We start from the raw sequence: 18,589 nt of genomic DNA, 5'->3' as shown, positions 1-18,589 counted from the left end.
ACCACACCATGAAATGCCATGATGGGATTAACTGCATACAGCTCCATTGCAATTCTATCTCAAAATTTTCTCAAAAGTTTCTAAGTTTCTATATTTTCTCAAAAGAGACTATCTCAAAATTTTCTATGCTTGTAACTGTATGGAAGAAATGTTTTGCTAACACAGAGCTTACAATACAGTATAATGTCTGTATCTTGAAAGCTTTTTCAAGATTCTGAAACATAATATTCAAGTAATAATGGCAAGAGGTGCAAAATATTAAGTCTGAGATTTGGTTTGGTATACTGATACTGCTGACAATCCAATTCTCAACCTTCAACCCTATACTAAGTACTATAGGTTCTAATACCTTTCGTGTTTGGGGTGTTTCTAAAAAAAAAAGAACAGAGAGAGTACTTAAAGATTTTATTTTTGGACACATTTTAAATATACATAACCAACCTAATTTATCATTTACCTTCTCTAGCTCAATGGAAGAATCAAACAGATAATGGACTGGAGATGTGCAAATGTATCACCAATTCACAAAGAGGGAACAAAGGGTGACACGAGTAATTACAAACCAGTTAGTTTAACTTATGTCTGCCAGGGGCAATGGTTGATGACGTTGTAGAACGGATATCATCTTTTAAGGGCACAAAATGTGATATAGTTGTACACGTTGGCACTACAGTTGTAAGAGTAGGAGACCGGCTGAATGACTTAACAAGTACAGGTCACTGTCGGAAAAAAGCAGTGAATTAGGGTTGAATTTGAAAGTGTCTGCAATTCTGCCCAGACACAATAGGAGGTAGTATATGATGAGAGCCTTGTCAATCAATTCGGCCCTGAAAAGATGTGCAAGGCTCAAGGGGTAGAATTTTTTTCAGCCTGGTCTGTACTTGTTAACAGGAGAGACTGTTTCTACAGGGATGGGATACACTTAAATAGAAAGGGTGCAAGAATATTTGCTGATGCTATCGAGGCAGTGTTAGGTGGGTCGGAAAACTGCTAGCTTGGGGGAATACAAAGACTAATAGATTAACACTAGCCACTGACAGAGGTGAAAGTGATTCTTGCACTGCTTCTATTGGAATGAGCAGAAGCCTGAAAAACAAGATGCAGGATATTTCAGAGACTGCTAGGAGTCATTGCGGTACAAGTAAACGCATGGGTTGTGTTAGGGTAGCTAAGAATAGAAACAGGTGCATGTATACTTGCGTGTACACCAATGGTAGGATTTTAGTAAATAAATTTGATGAATTTGAGGTATTGCTCAAAACATCAAAGGCAGATACTGTAGGAACATCAGAGACGTGGTGTCACACAGATATAAGGAATGCATAACTGGAATTTGGGGAGTACAACGTCTACAGAAAGGATAGACAGGATAGGAAGGGAGGGGGGGGGTTATGCTATTAGCTAAGAAACACATAAAATCCAAGGAAGTGAAGCCAGTCGACATCGCTGGACAGTGCAGTGTCGAGTCAGTTTGGTGTGACGTAAGTATTGGGAGTCAAAATTAAGAGTTTGCTATACGCCTAATGACTCTGATGAGTATAATAAGAAACTGTACAGGGAAATAATAGTGGGCCAGTAAATCAGAGAGTCTTATAATGGGTGATTTCAATTTCCCAGATATTGACTGGAATTTGTGGGTTGGTCACTCACACACCAGCAAGACTTTTGTGGATTTATTGGATGATTGTTTTCTACATTAGCATCTTTGGGAGGCAACTAGAGGGAGTAATGCTCATGATCTGATTATCAGTAGTGATTCTTCATGCATTAAGAATCTGCAGATAAAGGAACCACTAGGTGGCAGTGATCACAGTGTGCTGAAGTGGGATTTACTCAAAGAGGAAACTACCATCAGGGGTAAAGGGAAGGGTTTTTGCTTTCGTAAAGGCGATTACGATGGTCTAAGACAATATTTAAATTCTATATAGTGGGACCAACTGATGATGTTACCAACAGCAAATTCAAAATGGGAAGAATTCACAGAACTTATCTTGGAAGCTACTAGGCTTTGACGAGTTATTTAGGAAGTGGAATGCCAGAGGTGAAGTAAACTCTGACAGTGAGCTAGATGATTTTGTAATAACTGAGAGTGGAGGAGAAATTGTTGAGGATAAACATAAAAAAGGCACCCGGGGTGGATGGGATCTACCCAGTTATATTAAAGGAGTCAGCAAAGGAAGTAAGCAAGCCCTTAGCCATAATTATGAGAGCTTCTTTGGACTCAGGGGAAGTACCCATAGACTGGAGATGTGCAAATGTGACTCCCATTCACAAAGGTAGATCAAAGGCTGACACAAGTAATTATAGACATGTGAGTTTAACTTCTGTTCCAGGAAAATTAATGGAGGCACTGGTTAAAGAAGCACTGCAGGATCACCTAGACAAGACTTCAGTTATAGCTTGGACACAGCATGGTTTTGTTAAATGAAAGTCTTTCCTGACCAATTGGATTCGATACTATGATGCAGTCACAAAAGAACTGGATGCAAGGAATAACTGATATTATATATTTGGATCTTCATAGGTCTCTGTAGCCGAGTGGGCAGGAGCGGGAGTGCAGTAGCACACGCTGTTTGAGTAGACGGGGGTTCAAGCCCCTGACTGCTGAATACGGTCGATCTGCCAACCCGCACCGGACCAGCGTGGCAGATTATGGTCCATTTCCCTCAGCATGAATTGTTGAGGAGGCTTCCATCCTGCAGTGGGTTGATAATGGCTGCACTTTCCTTTTTTTTTTTACTTTATTTGGATCTTAGAAAGGCTTTTGACACTGTTGTACATTGAAGTCTGCTGCACAAACTGGAGCAGTGTGGCATTGGGGGCAAATTGCTGCTATGGATAAAGGGAAGGTTTAGGGAGGAGAAGACAGAGAGTGGTAATCAATGGACACTGCTCATCGTGGACTAATGTTATTAGTGGAGTCCATCAGGGTTCAATGTTTGGTCCATTGTTGTTTTCTGTATTTATAAATGATATTGATGATGGTATATCAAGCTTAATGTCCAAGTTTGCAGGCGATACAAAGCTTGGCAGGGTTGTTAAGGACACTACTGACGCTATGCTGCTGCTGCAACAGGATCTGGAAAGGTTGAGCAGATGGGCTGAGAGGTGGCAAATGAAGTTTAACATTGACAAATGTAAAGTACTACATATGGGAAACAGTAACCCCAGAGCAACATATCACCTCTGTGTCACTACACTGACAGTGGTAGAGAACGAAAAGGACCTGGGGGTATTTGTACAGGCAGATATGAAGTTTTCTGAGCAGTGCAGACGGTCTGCAAGAGTAGCTCATAGTGTCTTGTCAATGATATACAAGAATTTTTCTAGCAGGGATAAGGTGGTGATTATCTCCTTATATAAGGCAATGGTCAGGCCACACCTTGAGTACTGTATACAGGTGTAGAGGCCTCAATTTAAAAAGGATGTAGAGCTGTTGGAATGAGTTCAGAGAAGGGCAACAAGATTAGTGAATGGAACAAAGGGTTGCTCTTATGAAGAAAGGTTTAAATTTTGTAAATTACAGTGTCTGGAGACTAAGCACCTGCGAGGTGATCTGATTGAGGTGTATAAAGCCTTGAATGGCTTGAGCATGCTCAATGCTGATGGAATTCTCCCTCTTGCTCAGAATAATCATTTGAGAGGGCAATAATTCAAAGTGAGGAAAGACAGATGTAGGATAGATGTGCAGAAGTTTGCCTTTAGCCAGTGGGTGGTTGGTTGGTGGAACAGACTTCCATCCTTTGTTGTGGAAGTTGATGATAGCCTAAATAAATTTAAGGCTAAGCTGAACAGGTACTTGGAATGAAGGGAGGGGTGAAATGGGAGAGTGTTTTTTTTTTTTTTTTTATTTATTGGCTGATGCTGCATAAGCTTGCTTTCTTGCATCATATGCCTCTACTAATGCTAATGTCCAAAAATTTCATTACTTCGTATAGTATGTGCCCTCCTACTTTTCTTACTGCTGAATACACCATGAATTGTCAAACTAATAGAGTAAGCTTATCTGTGAAAAGATCTAAACCTCCCAAACACTTCCTAGTCCATTTCACAAATATACGTGGTCTCAGTTCTAATCTCAATGATGTCCATTTCCACTTGCAGTCTGCCAAACCCCATGTACTTTTTCTGACAGAATCTTAGTTATCGGTTGATTCAACCCACTGCTCATCTCAGTTGCCCAAATTATTTGCTGTGTGATTCCTTTCGTCTCAATGGTGGTACTTGTGCATATGTCCATTTCAATATTCCCTGTCAGAGACTTGGTAATTTGGAATCGCCTCTTTTCGACCTTCTCTGCCTTAAAATCTCTACCTCATTCTGTCAAATTCATCTCTTCTCTCTACCATTCTCTCAACTCCACTAATCACTTGGAGCTCTTTGACTTCCTCTCTTTGCAACTTGACTTTCTCCTGTCCAAATTTCCTAACAGTGAGGTAATTTTCCTAACCATACAGCCAACACGCTTAATCTTTTTCTCCAAACAACCATTCTAAGTACATGTTTGAAGTGAGTGGCCTTTAGGTACCTCCACAACTTAGTGATTGTCCCTTCTCCAATGGAGTCTTTATCTCATGGCTAGTCCCAACCTTGTGTTCTCCGGCATTAGAAGAATGCAAAATGGGATGACCTGCGAGATTTCTTTTCTTCTTTTCTTTGGTGGGATTACTGTTTCAAAACATCTGATGTCAATGTTTGCTCAGATTGTGTCAGTGAATTTATTCTTGTAGGAATGGAATCCTTTATTCCACACTCTACTTTAAAATCGCGTCCTTTATCTAAACCTTGGTTTTCCAATAAATGTGCTATGGCTGTTCTAGAGAAGAACGGTGCATATCATAATTGGCTTTTTTCCAATTCTTCAATTTAATTTTCTGCCTATACCAAAGCTCGCAACAATTGTAAAGCAGTTATTAATCAGTCCAAACTAGATTTTGAACATGCTAAGAGTTGAACAGGCTGAACTTGCTTCTTGCCCTAATGGTAGCCGAGCATTCTGGTCTCTTGCGAAAGCTACTGGCTGCAACTTCTGCCCATCTCTGCTCCCACCTCTGTCAAAACCAGATGGTTCTATTGTCAGATCAGCCAAGGATAAAGGTGACCTACTAGCATCCCATTTTTCTTCCAACTCATGTATTAATGATCTTGGTAAAACACCTCCCACCATTTCCAACACGCTCCATTCAATGCCTCCTATGGTCTTCTGTCAAAAGGATGTCAGAAGGATTTTGATGAATCTTGATGCTACGAAAGCTCCAGATCCTAATGGTATTTCTCCACTTGTTCTCAAAACCTGTGCTCCTGAACATATTCCTATTTTTGCCATCTTTTTTCACTTTCTTATTTCGAAGGTGTTTTTCCTTCTGCTTGAAAATTTGCTCATATCCAGCCAGTTCCTAAAAAGGGTGACAAATCCCTCCCATCCAGTTATCACCCCATTGCAATTACTTCTACTCTTTCTAAAGTAATGGAGAAATCAATTAACCGCCAACTCTTAAACTACCTAGAATCGTTCCATCCGATCAATGATTGCCAGTGTGGATTACATTAGTGTCGATCCACTGGTGATATTCTGGCTTATGTTATCCATTTATGGACAAATTCAATGGAAAAGTTAGGTGAAACACAAGCAGTTGCTCTTGGCATCTCAAAGACATTTGATCATGTTTGGCATAAAGGTCTTCTAAGCTTCCATCTTATGGTTTACCAACTGCTTTTGTAATTGGTTATCCAGTTTTCTCTCTGATCACTCACTGAGGGTGATGGTAAATGGCTCTCTGTCTTCTAACTTTTCCACTAATGCTGGTGTTCCTCAAACGTCAGTTCTGACTTCCATACTTTTCCTCTTGTATATTAATGACCTTCTTCCATTGATCGGAAATCATATCCATAATTTTGCCGAAGATAGCACATTGCATTCCACTTTCCAGTTTGAGAAATCTTGCTCTGCTCAATAAGCTTCAACTTCTTGAATATCCACTACCAATTCCTTAAATGTCGATCTCCAGATAATTCTTCACTGGGGCAAAGAAAACTTAGTTGATTTCAATCTTTCTAAAACTCAGTCCTGTCTTATATCTCGCAAAAATGATTCTTTGGCTCCTATGCTTATCTTTGGTGACACTCTGATTTCTAAACAAGATGATATCTCTCTTTTGGGGATTACCCTGACTTCTAATCTCTCTTGGCACAAGCACATTACAAATATTGGTTCCTCTGCTTCTTAAAAACTTTGTTTTCTCTTTCACTCTCGGCGTTACTTTTCTTCCAAACAGTTGTTCACTCTGTAGAAATTGCAAATCTGCCCTACCATGGAATATTATTCCCACATTTGGGGCGGTACCCCCAAAACCTCTCTCACGCTGCTAGATTCCATTCAGAAGAGGGCAGTTAGGTTAATTAATGACTCATCTCTAACAGAGTCTCTCCACTCACTGTCTCATAGATTTACTGTTTCTGCTGCATGCCTTTTCTACAGATACTTCCACGGGTACTGTTCTTCTGAATTGGGTTCTATAATTCCCACTCTCTTTCAAAACAGTCCCAACACGTGGCGTCAGCAGCCAACATCCATTTACTGTCCAATTTCTAACTCACAGAACCAACTTTTCATCTTCCTCGTTTATTCATTCAACTTCCGTTCTCTGGAACAACCTTCCTTCATACGTATTTCCTGAAAATTACAGTCTACAGAAGTTCAAGTCTAATGTGAACAAATATCTTCTTTCGTCTTCTCAACCTTCAACCTAAACATGGTACTAAGTACTATAGGTTCTAATATCTCTCGTGTTTGCGGTTTTCATAAAAAAAATATATATATTAACGATATGATAAACAAATATGAAATAATGATGCAATTAACACTGACAATAACAGCAGAATTCCCTCTTACCCCAACTCTAATTTTTAAGTAATCTCAGAGGCCAAGTAAGAAACAATTTCATCTACTTTATCAAATAATGACCAATTTGCCATTACCAATGCTAATACTATTTTATTCTGATTCTTCTTTTAATGCAAGTACTTTACTTCTCCCATTGTTGCTCGTGGTATCATAGAGCAATGATATTTTCAAATTTCATGAATTCTTAGTTGTTAACACTACCATAGAGTGAATGTGATGCTTATCAACAAAACAGCAAGTAACAGGAATGACTAAGGTAAAGAAAGCCAACATGAGAACCATGGGAAACTTTTACCAGTCAAAAGTGTTTCCCGGTACCGCAGCTTCTCCCTGCATTCTTGGTAAACAGATGGTGCATGTTATCGGTAGTGGCAGTAGAATTAAAATAACTGATGTATTGATCAGTTATTTCTTATTATTAAAAGCAGATTATCTGAGTTCATGAGTGGCTGAAATTTACTTATGGGTACAGCCTCCAGTCTGCCTCAGTCTTAGGGTGTTTATCCCCCCTAACAGCTGTTTTAAAACGATATGAAAACAAGTTCTACAGAAGGTGCATGTTATCGGTAGTTACAGTAGAAGTCATTTTCCTATCGGGTTAAAACAGCAGGAAGGGGAGGATAAACACCCTAAGACAGGGAGTCTGGAGGGTGTACTGGTAAGTAAATTTCAGCCGCAAAGGCATTATACTTATGAACTCCAATAATCTGCTTTTAATAATGAGAAAAAACTAATCAATAATCGTTATAGACTTCTACTGCCATTAGCGATAACACGCACCATCTGTTTACTGAGAATGCAGGGAGAAACTGTGGTACCAGGAAACACATTTGACTGCTAAAAGTTTCCTGAAGTTTCACGTGGTTCCCGTGTTGGTTTTCTTTACCTTCACTACAGGAATAAAAAAAAAAAAAAAAAAAAAAAGAGCCAAAGGAATTCTCCAAAATTTCTCTTTGTTATTTTATTTTTTTAATGGAATAATTGCCAGTGTCAACATTCTATTAAAAAAATAAAATAACAAAGGGAAAAACAAAACTGAGTACTGAACAATATAATTTTTTTTTTACGAACAGTTGAAGATGCCACCTGCATATAGGAATAAAAAGCAGAGATGTTTAGTTTTTTTTTTTTTTTTTTTTTTTGTTTCCATAGTAATCAACATAGAACACTTTCCTGCTGCTTTGGTGGTGTGAAAAAGTGTTCCAATTAATGCAAAAAAAAAAAAACCTGCCCGTAGAGAGGAAAACACATTAATACAATATTTTAATTCATCTTATTCAGAATGTGGAGTCTGAATCACAATCTTTTGATATAATGCAAGTATCAGGCAATTTATCCTGATGAGATTTGAGATATGAGAAGTCAGTTTCGTGGTTTTTCCAAACTATATATATATATACACAGTACTGTAAATAATAAATAAATTTTCTGTTTATACTCCGGGACGACCAAATGATCAGAGGAGTTCACAAGGTAGACAGAATACAAGAAACAGCACCGTATTCAGCAGTCACAGGCTTGAACCCCGGTCATTCAAGGCACGTGTACTTATGCACCCGCGCGCCTGACCACTAGGCTACGGCAACACTCTGTATTGCACTGTATGTATTGCACTGTATCATTGGCTGACTCTTGAACATTGGTGGCGAAAATCAAGAATGAAATTCTTCATTGCTGTATTCGGGTAACCTTAATAATTTTTCAATCTACTGATAAATAAATAAATTTGATAATGAGTAATTTAATAAATTTGATAATAAATAAATCAATAATAATAAATTTTATAAGTAAAACAGCTGTAAAATACTTAATTAAAAAAGCAAGCATAATGAACATGTCCATAACATACACCAGCAAAAACTTACCATAACTGGTAGCCATCAAGAAAATTTTGTTCTGTGAGTTTATTTCCAACACAGCAAGCAACGTGGCCTGGGGTGATACCTTTAGACAGCAACAAATATTTTATTAATATAACAATTAATAAAATACTAATATCAATAAACATTTTCAAAAGAAACAAATGTAAGGAATAGCAACTCTAACTTCCACTGCTGAAGGTTAGAATGAGCCAAAACACTGCCTACCTCTGTCAACAAATTAGTAAAGGCTGCCTTCCCCATTAAAAACAACCAAAGACAAATAACAACCATAGATATGTCATGAACATCAGAACATTGGTCCCCATTAGAAACAACCATAGATATTTCATGAACATCAGAGACTGGTAAATGATTGAACTGTATCAAAACACTCATGGCAAAAATTAGTGTATATAAACACTTAATTAATTAAGTGTTTATATACACTAAAGTTATTATTATTATTATTATTATTAATAGCCATATGGTGCAAGGAAGCCTGAGGTTTATGCTGCACCAGGAAAAAAAAAATTCCCAAGTTACCCTGAGAGAGAGAGAGAGAGAGAGAGTCAAAAGTAGAAGGGAATCACCAAGAAAGATTATGGCTGTTTCGTATATACAGGAATTCCTCGACTTACATAATACTCGACTTACGGAAATTCGACTTTATGTAAGTTTTTGCCGGCCAGTGCAACATTAAAAAATTCGTGGAAACATATTTTGCAACCCATAGGAATAAATGGAGGTATCATGAAAATATCATAATGTGAACCCAATAACAACTTTTTTTCTTTTTTTTTTTTTTGTAATTCGTTCTAAGTCCTTGGAAGTTGAAAATTTAGCTATATTACTAAGCTATTTATCTCTCTAAAAGGTCATATTTATAATGGAAATTGGTGAAGGTAAAGAAAGCCAACATGACAATGACAAGAAACGTCGGATAACTTAAGCGGAAAATTAGTTTCTTGATATGGCACTCTAGCGCTGCGCTCAGTACACACTATTCAATAATCTTCACTTGAATCCCATGGGAGCTTGAACCCCTCCCAAAGTGAGGGGGTAACCTAAACTTTTTTCTTTAGAATCACAGTCATATTTAGAAAAACATTCATAAAAAAAAATTTTTTATGACTGTATTTTTATTTTCGATTTCGGCTCCAGACCAATAACACCTACCGCCTGTTTACCAAGCGAGCAGCGCTAGAGTCTGGTGTCGGGAAACTAATTTTCCGCGTAAGTTATCCAACATTTCTCGTCGTTCTCATGTTGGCTTTCTTTACCTTAGTCTGGAAATTACACTACCCTTTCATCATTATCATATGTTCCCGTTATAAGAATCAATTTTGAATGCCTTTGTGATATTTTTCTAAAGCACGTTTCTGGAGGTTGCGACCAAAAAACAATAAAAACAATTTGTACTTTCCGATTTATTGGATTTCTCTGTTAGTGCATCTAATTATAAACGGGTAGTAAACTCGTTTCTTACTGCATTTGTGATAATACCAATAACTGCAATTGTGTGGGTTTTTAAGCTATTATGGTGAAATGTGTTCCCCTTCAGTGAAATCTTCAATCATATAAAACACTAATTTTCAGAAACTTCTCTTCATTCCTATTTACGTATTACAATGATGAAGGGAAAGTGACCAACGAAAAGTGCAAGTGGTGGTAATGTCACGGAACGAAACAAAATTGATTTAGAAATGAAGATGTAAATGATTAAGAAGTACGAAGCAGGACAAAGTTTGTCATATATTTCAAGGGAATTAGGTCTCGCTGCTTCAAAAGTGAATACTATTTTATAGGACAATGAGCGTATAAAAGAACATGTCAAAGGATCAACGCACTTAAGATCAACAGTGATCACAAAACAGGATTCAGGTGCTATATCGAAGATGGAACAGCTGTTAATAATATGGATGGAAAATCAGATTCAGAAGTGAGTGCCCCTGAGTCTAATGACCATTCAAGCAAAAGCAACATGTATTTATAAAGATATTAAGGATAAGTACAGCGAACCGCAGTGCCATATACTTTAATGTGTGAAGTATGACTTCACCGCATACTTTAATGTTGTGGAAACCAGTGCATTGCACTGGTTTCCACAACATTAAAGTATGCGGTGAAGTCACCGTGCTGATTCTGCAGCTGCAGGGAAATTTTGTGATGTGTTGACGGCAGCTATTCAACATAGCAAATTTTTAACGTTAACGAGACTGCTCTGTATAAAAAAAAAAATTCCGGATCGAACATACATTGCCAAAGAGGAAAATACAATGCCTGGTTTCAAGGCATCAAAGGACAGGGTCACATTGTTGCTTGGGGCTAATGCTGCCGGACATTAAAGATTAAAACTACTGCTTGTGTACCATTCTGGAAATCCTCGTGCATTTAAGGACATCAGTAAAGCCACCCTACTCCGTAGCCGAGTGGTCAGGAGTAGTTGGGAGTGCAGTAGCACACGCTCTTTGAGTAGACCGAAGTTCAAGCCCTAATATGGTCAATCTGCCAACCCACACTGGGCCAGTGTGGCAGATTATGGTCCATTTCCCTCAGCATGAATTGTTGAGGAGGCTTCCATCCTGCAGTGGGTTGATAATGGCTGCAGTTTACTTTTTTTTACCCATGCATTTCCGATCGAACCAGAGAGCATGGATAACAATATCTCTCTTTGAGGATTGGTTTTAATGCTGCTTCATTCCCGAGATTGAAAAATATTGTAAAGACAACGACATTCCTTTCACGATTTTGCTTCTATTAAATAATATTCCTGGACATCCCATGCATCTAGATGATTTCAATTCGAATGTGAGAGATATTTTTACTGCCAAACATGACTTCATTCATCCAACCTATGGATCAGGGTGTTATTTCAAATTTAAATACATACTATTTATGCACAACATTTGCTCAGGCACTGTTTGCAGTAGACGATGAGAAAAATTTTACATTAAGAGACTTTTGGAAATCTTACAATATTTACCACGCCATCTTAAACATTAATAAGGCCTGGGCGGAAATTACTAAAAGTTGTTTAAATGGCGCATGGAAGAAAATATGCCCATGGCACATAAAAGACTATGGAGGATTAGAAAAAGACGAATCATATGAAGAGGTTACAGATAAGATTGTAAAGGTTGTAGAGCTACTTCAGTTGGAGGTTGATGCCAAAAATGTGGAGTTAATAGAGAAAGAAGAGGAGGAATTATCTAACGAATAACATATTGACTTGCAGGCAGCAATAGTTGTTTGTTGTTGTTTTTTTGGTTTTTAGGAGCATTAGCAACTAAGGCCATATTGCTCCGGGAATATGCGGTGGTCATTCCCTGACCTTTCCGCATCCTCCGAATTTGGTGGTGACGGGCTCGAACCCCGGTCTAATCAAGAAGCGTGTGCTACTCACTGTTGCTCCTTCCCACCTGGCTACGGAGGCACCTGCAGCAATAGTGAAAGAAGAAAATGCTGATGACGCTCAAGATGAACCAAATGAGCAGCCGAGACGCTTCATCGCTAGAGAGATGGCAATGGCATTTCGTGAAATTGCATCGGCAATGGCAAGGTTTCAGAAGATGGATCCTGACAGCAAATGATTCTTAAAAGTTAACAGAGGGGTGAATGATATTATTATTATTATTAGCCATATGGTGTAAGGAAGCCTGAGGCTCATGATGCAGTTGCAAAAAAAAAAAAAAAAAAAATTCCCAAGTTACTCTGAGAGAGAGAGAGAGAGAGAGAGAGAGAGAGAGAGAGAGAGAGAGAGAGGAATCACCAAGAAAGAGAAGAATGAGATATCTAGCTCAGAACCCTGGGTTTGTCTGAGCTGGATATCATCATTCTTCGCTTGCTTGCTACAAATAAATCTACGAAGAAAAGAAAAAAGCCACCATCCAGTCATCCATTAGTATGTTCTTTCATAACAGCAAAGAGTTCTTTACTTATGTAAACTCTAGAAGGAAGGGGATGAATCAGATTGGTCCACTTGAGATCGATGGGTCAACTGTTGATGACCCTGCTTAGGTAGCTAACAAACTAAATGAATATTTTGCATCAACATTCACACATGAGCAGTTATTCAGCGAGGGGAATGCCAGAGGTGTATTCAACTCTAGCAGTAAGCTAGAGAATCTTGTAATAACTGAGAGCAAAGTGGAGGAGAAATTGTTGAAGATAAACACAAGAAAGGCACCTGGGGTGGATGGGATCTATCCTGTTATATTAAAGGAGGCAGCAAAGGAAGTAAGCAAACCCTTAGCCATAATTATGAGAGCTTCCTTGGACTCAGGGGAGGTACCCATGGACTGGAGATGTGCAAATGTGACCCCAATTCACAAAGGGGGATCAAAGGCTGACACAAGTAATTATAGACCTGTGAGTTTAACTTCTGTTCCTGGAAAATTAATGGAGGCACTGGTTAAAGAAGCACTGCAGGATCATCTAGACAAGACTTCAGTTATAGCTAGGACACAGCATGGTTTTGTTAAGGGTAAGTCTTGCCTGACCAATTTGATTGGATACTATGATGCAGTCACAAAAGAACTGGATGCAGGGAATAACTTTGATATTATATACTTGGATCTTAGAAAGGCTTTTGATACTGTTGCACATGGAAGACTGCTGCACAAATTGGAGCAGTGTGGCATTGGAGGCAAATTGCTGCTATGGATAAAGGGGTGGTTGAGGGGGAGAAGACAGAGAGTGGTAATCAATGGACACTGCTCATCGTGGACTAATGTTATTAGTGGAGTCCCTCAGGGTTCAGTATTGGGTCCTTTATTGTTTTCTGTATTTATAAATGATACTGATGATGGTATATCAGGCTTAATGTCCAAGTTTGCAGACGATACGAAGGTTGGCAGGGTTGTCAAGGACACTACTGACACTATGCTGCTGCAACAGGATTTGGAAAGGTTGAGCAGATGGGCTTCGAGCTGGCAAATGAAGTTTAACATTGACAAATGTAAAGTACTACATATGGGAAACAGCAACCCCAGAGCAACGTATCAACTCTGTGGTACTACACTGACAGTGGTAGAGAATGAAAGGGACCTGGGGGTGGTTGTGCAGGCAGATATGAAGTTCTCTGAGCAGTGCAGACGGGCTGCAAGAGTAGCTCATGGTGTATTGTCAATGATATATAGGAATTTTTCTAGCAGGGATAAGGAGGTGATTATTCCCTTGTATAAGGCAATGGTCAGGCCACACCTAGAGTACTGTATACAGGCCTGGAGGCCTCATTTCAAGAAGGATGTAGAGCTGCTGGAACGAGTACAGAGAAGGGCAACTAGATTAGTGAATGGGACAAAGGGGTGCTCTTACAAAGAAAGGCTTAAGTTTTGCGAATTACAGTGTCTGGAAACTAGGCACCAGCGAGGTGATCTGATAGAGGTGTACAAAGCCTTGAATGGTTTGAGCATGCTCAATGCTGATGGGATTCTTCCTCTTGCTCAGAATAATCACCTGAGAGGGCATAAATTTAAATTGAGGAAAGACAGATGTAGGATAGATGTGCGGAAATTTGCCTTTAGCCAGTGGGTGGTTGGTAGGTGGAACAGACTTCCATCCCTTGTCGTGGAAGTTGATAGCCTAAATAAGTTTAAGGCTCAGCTGGACAGGTATTTCGAACGAACAGAGGGGTGAAGTGGAAGTGGTTATTTTTATTTATTTATGTTACTTTTTTTTTTTGGCTGATGCTGCATAAGCTTGCTTTCTTGCATCAAATGCCTCTACTAATGCTAATGCTAATAAGGTTGAGCAGCCAACCCCTTCTAAATCCCCAGAGCCCTCAACCTCCGCATCGGCATACTTATCAACTGAAGATGTTGATTCTGGCAACGATGCCCGAGAGGTAAAACTTACTGACATTATGCCTGTCTCCTCTGTTTGTAATTTTATCATTTTTAAATTGGACGCTTTTGTAATTTTTCCTGCTCATGAGATAAAAAAATTGAATAAATACAATAAATAATTCTATTTACATGTTCGCTGAACATTTCTTTTTTGATTCAATCAATTCAGCAAGCACAGTTGCGAGTGCTCCACAAGTATGGGGGAAATTCCATGACTTACGTAGCGTTCTGTGGAATGCAACCCTTACGTAAGTCAGGGAGTTTCTGTATTTAAAAAGAAAGAAAGATAAAAAAAAAGAAACAATAAGTGAACTACAGCTGATATGCCAAAGAACAATAAAGTTGCCCATTAACAGAGAAATCTCTCACAGTAGCAAACTTCAGATTTAAAAAATCTCTATCTGATCAGCCAAAAAAAGAAAGAAAAAGTGATTGTCCTCAAAGGCTGTCCATTTCAGTGCCTCATAAATGCTAATAACTAGGCTCTTAATAGTTTTTTATTTTTAATTAATACAGAAATTTCCATTCACATCCTGGATGGCTGAAGCCAGAACAGTTCACAATGAGCTCAATCATATAAATTGTCATCCACGTATGTTACCCAAGGACTGCAGCCTTGTTAGTGCCAGTAGCTTTAGAGTAACTGTATCATCAAGATGACTGTATGCTGAGTGATCCAATTAAGTGTAAAAACCTAAAGTATTTACATTTAATCTATATGGCTTCAGAAATACATTTGGTAAATTATGGACTTGCAGCTAGCAGTCTTGAAGAAGCTTTAATTTAAATATTACTTAACTTTATTTTAATATAAATGAATTTACCAATTCGTCATCCAATTGTGCTATTCAGAGAACAAGTTTTATTTAGCAGCAGAGTGAAATGATTGTTTTGCAACAAAAAGAAAAAAAAAAAAACTGGACAATTCCAGCTTTTAGACAACTAGATTTCAGATGTTCAACCTATATTCACCTCTTTTTTGAATTGTAAAGTTCTGAAAAACAAATACAGAAGGTTTCACTTTTTTTTACTATTTTTTTTAAGCACTAATGGAGTTTAATGCATTTTCTGTTTAAAGCTGAATTTAATTAAAATTTCAAAAAGTTTTTAATATACAGTATATATATTTTTAATTTTAAGTAACGAAATGGAAACATTAAATTTCCAACATGCTTAACTGAGTGCACTATAATTAGAACACAGTTTTTAATGAATAAAAGAATGAATAAATACTGTCTTTATCGAAAACTATTTAAAAATTGTCTACAAGAATTATTATTCTTACAAATTATTGCTACAAGCCTTTCTTCAGTGAGAGTCCATAATGTACCAGTGATAAAAAGAATGCAAAACCCTATAAGAGTGAGCAGTTTCTCTTCAAGGGCCACGTCTTGTTTTACATGTCAGAAAGAGGATATATTAGGAGACTTATGCCCCTACTGTAGCAGTAAGGTTTACTAGAAGAGACGAGTACAGAGTAGGGCAACAAGGTTGGTGAGAGGAACAAAGGGGGTAGTCTTACATTACAAAAAACATATTAAACTACCCAAACAAGTGAAAGAATAGCGTAGAGGTCTGACGGCCTCATTTTAGGTAGGCTGTAGAGTTGCTAGAACAAGTACAGAGTAGGGCAACAAGGTTGGTAAGAAGAACAAATGGGTAGGCTTACATTACAAAAAACAAACTAAACTACCCAAACATGTGAAAGAATAGCGTAAAGGTCTGGAGGCCTCATTTTAGGAAGGATGTAGAGTTGCCAGAACAAGTAGAGCAACAAGAGTAGAGCAACAAGGTTGGTGAGAGGAACAAAGGGGGTGCACTTACATTACAAAAACCATACTAAACTACCCAAACATGTGAAAGAATGGTTGTCAAAGTAGCCTGTTTATGCAAGACATAAGCTGAAACCAGATAAAAGTTCTGAGTCTCCACCATACATTTCACTATGAATTTAGCTGACATGTCAAGTCTTGCAAAAGTAAAGTGAACACTCTTGGGAGATGGCATTCTCCACCATGATAAGCAATACCCCTGTAGTGGTTAGCATTAGTAGAGGCATTTGATGCAAGCTTATGCAGCATCAGCCAAAAAAAATAAATAAATAAATAAAATAAATAAATAAAAAATAACCACTTCCACTTCATCCCTCTGTTCGTTCGAAATATCTGTCCAGCTGAACCTTAAACTTATTTAGGCTATCAACTTCCACAACAAGGGATGGAAGTCTGTTCCACCAACCAACCAACCGCTGGCTAAAGGCAAATTTCCACACGTCTATCCTACATCTGTCTTTCCTCAATTTGAATTTATGCCCTCTCAGGTGATTATTCTGAACAAGAGGAAGAATCCCATGAGCATGCTCAAACCATTCAAGGCTTTATACACCTCTATCAGATCACCTCGCTGGTGCCTAGTCTTCAAACACTGTAATTTGCAAAACTAAGCCTTTCTTCGTAAGAGCAACCCTTTGTTCCATTCACTAATCTTGTTGCCCTTCTCTGTACTCATTACAGCAGCTCTACATCCATCTTGAAATGAGGCCTCCAGACCTGTATACAGTACTCTAGGTGTGGCCTGACCATTGCCTTATACAAGGGAATAATCACCTCCTTATCCCTGCTAGAAAAATTCCTATATATCATCGACAATACACCATGAGCTACTCTTGCAGCCCGTCTGCACTGCTCAGAGAACTTCATATCTGCCTGCACAACCACCCCCGGGTCCCTTTCATTCTCTACCACGGTCAGTGTAGTACCACAGAGTTGATATGTTGCTCTGGGGTTGCTGTTTCCCATATGTAGTACTTTACATTTGTCAATGTTAAACTTCATTTGCCACTTCTCGGCCCATCTGCTCAACCTTTCCAGATCCTGTTACAGCAGCATAGTGTCAGTAGTGTCCTTGACAACCCTGCCAACCTTCGTATCAACTGCAAACTTGGACATTAAGCTTGATATACAATCATCAATATCATTTATAAATACAGAAAACAATAATGGACCCAATACTGAACCCTGAGGGACTCCACTAATAACATTAGTCCACGATGAGCAGTGTCCATTGATTACCACTCTCTGTCTTCTCCCCCTCAACCACCCCTTTATCCATAGCAGCAATTTGCCTCCAATGTCACACTGCTCCAATTTGTGTAGCAGTCTTCCATGTGCAACAGTATCAAAAGCCTTTCTAAGATCCAAGTATATAATATCAAAGTTATTCCCTGCATCAAGTTCTTTTGTGACTGCATCATAGTATCCAATCAAATTGGTCAGGCAAGACTTCCCCTTAACAAAACCATGCTGTGTCCGAGCTATAACTGAAGTCTTGTCTAAATGATCCTGCAGTGCTACTTTAACCAGTGCCTCCATTAATTTTCCTGGAACAGAAGTTAAGCTCACAGGTCTATAATTACTTGTGTCAGCCTTTGATCCTCCTTTGTGAATTGGGGTCACATTTGCACATTTCCAGTCTATGGGTACCTCCCCTGAGTCCAAGGAAGCTCTCATAATTATGGCTAAGGGTTTGCTTACTTCCTTTGCTGCCTCCTTTAATATAACTGGATAGGTCCCATCCACTCCAGGTGCCTTTCTTGTGTTTATCTTCAACAATTTCTTCTCCACTTTACTCTCAGTTATTACAAGATTCTCTAGCTTACTGCCAGAGTTGATTACACCTCTAGCAAGTTAGTTTAACTTGTGTTCGGGGGAAAATAATAGAGTTACTGGTTAAAGATGCATTGCCCGATCATCTAGACAAGACTGCAGTAATAGTTCTGACACAGCATGGGGTTTTTAAAGGAAGGACTTGTTTGACCAATTTGATTGGATACTATGGTGTGCTCAGAAAGGAACTGGATGCAAAAAATAATTTTAATATCATATACTTGGATTTCAGGAAAGCTTTTGATATTGTTGCACATGGAAGACTGCTGTACAGGGTTGTTAATGACAGAAAAGACAGTATGCTACTGCAAC

The 18,589-nt window shown here is 38.6% G+C and overlaps 1 protein-coding gene across 1 annotated transcript in view; it reads left to right on the top strand.

Annotated features, from left to right (window-relative positions):
- Positions 1–18,589, top strand: part of LOC150074970 (uncharacterized) — an 86,636-nt gene that overhangs the window by 7,486 nt on the left and 60,561 nt on the right. The window lies entirely within an intron of this gene.

This window comes from Mastigoproctus giganteus, chromosome 14 (assembly GCF_048544385.1).
Source record: "Mastigoproctus giganteus isolate SK-2022 chromosome 14, ASM4854438v1, whole genome shotgun sequence".
Classification (NCBI taxonomy): domain Eukaryota; kingdom Metazoa; phylum Arthropoda; class Arachnida; order Uropygi; family Thelyphonidae; genus Mastigoproctus; species Mastigoproctus giganteus.
Note: the sequence above shows the minus strand (reverse complement) of the source record. Positions and strands in the feature narration are given on the sequence as shown.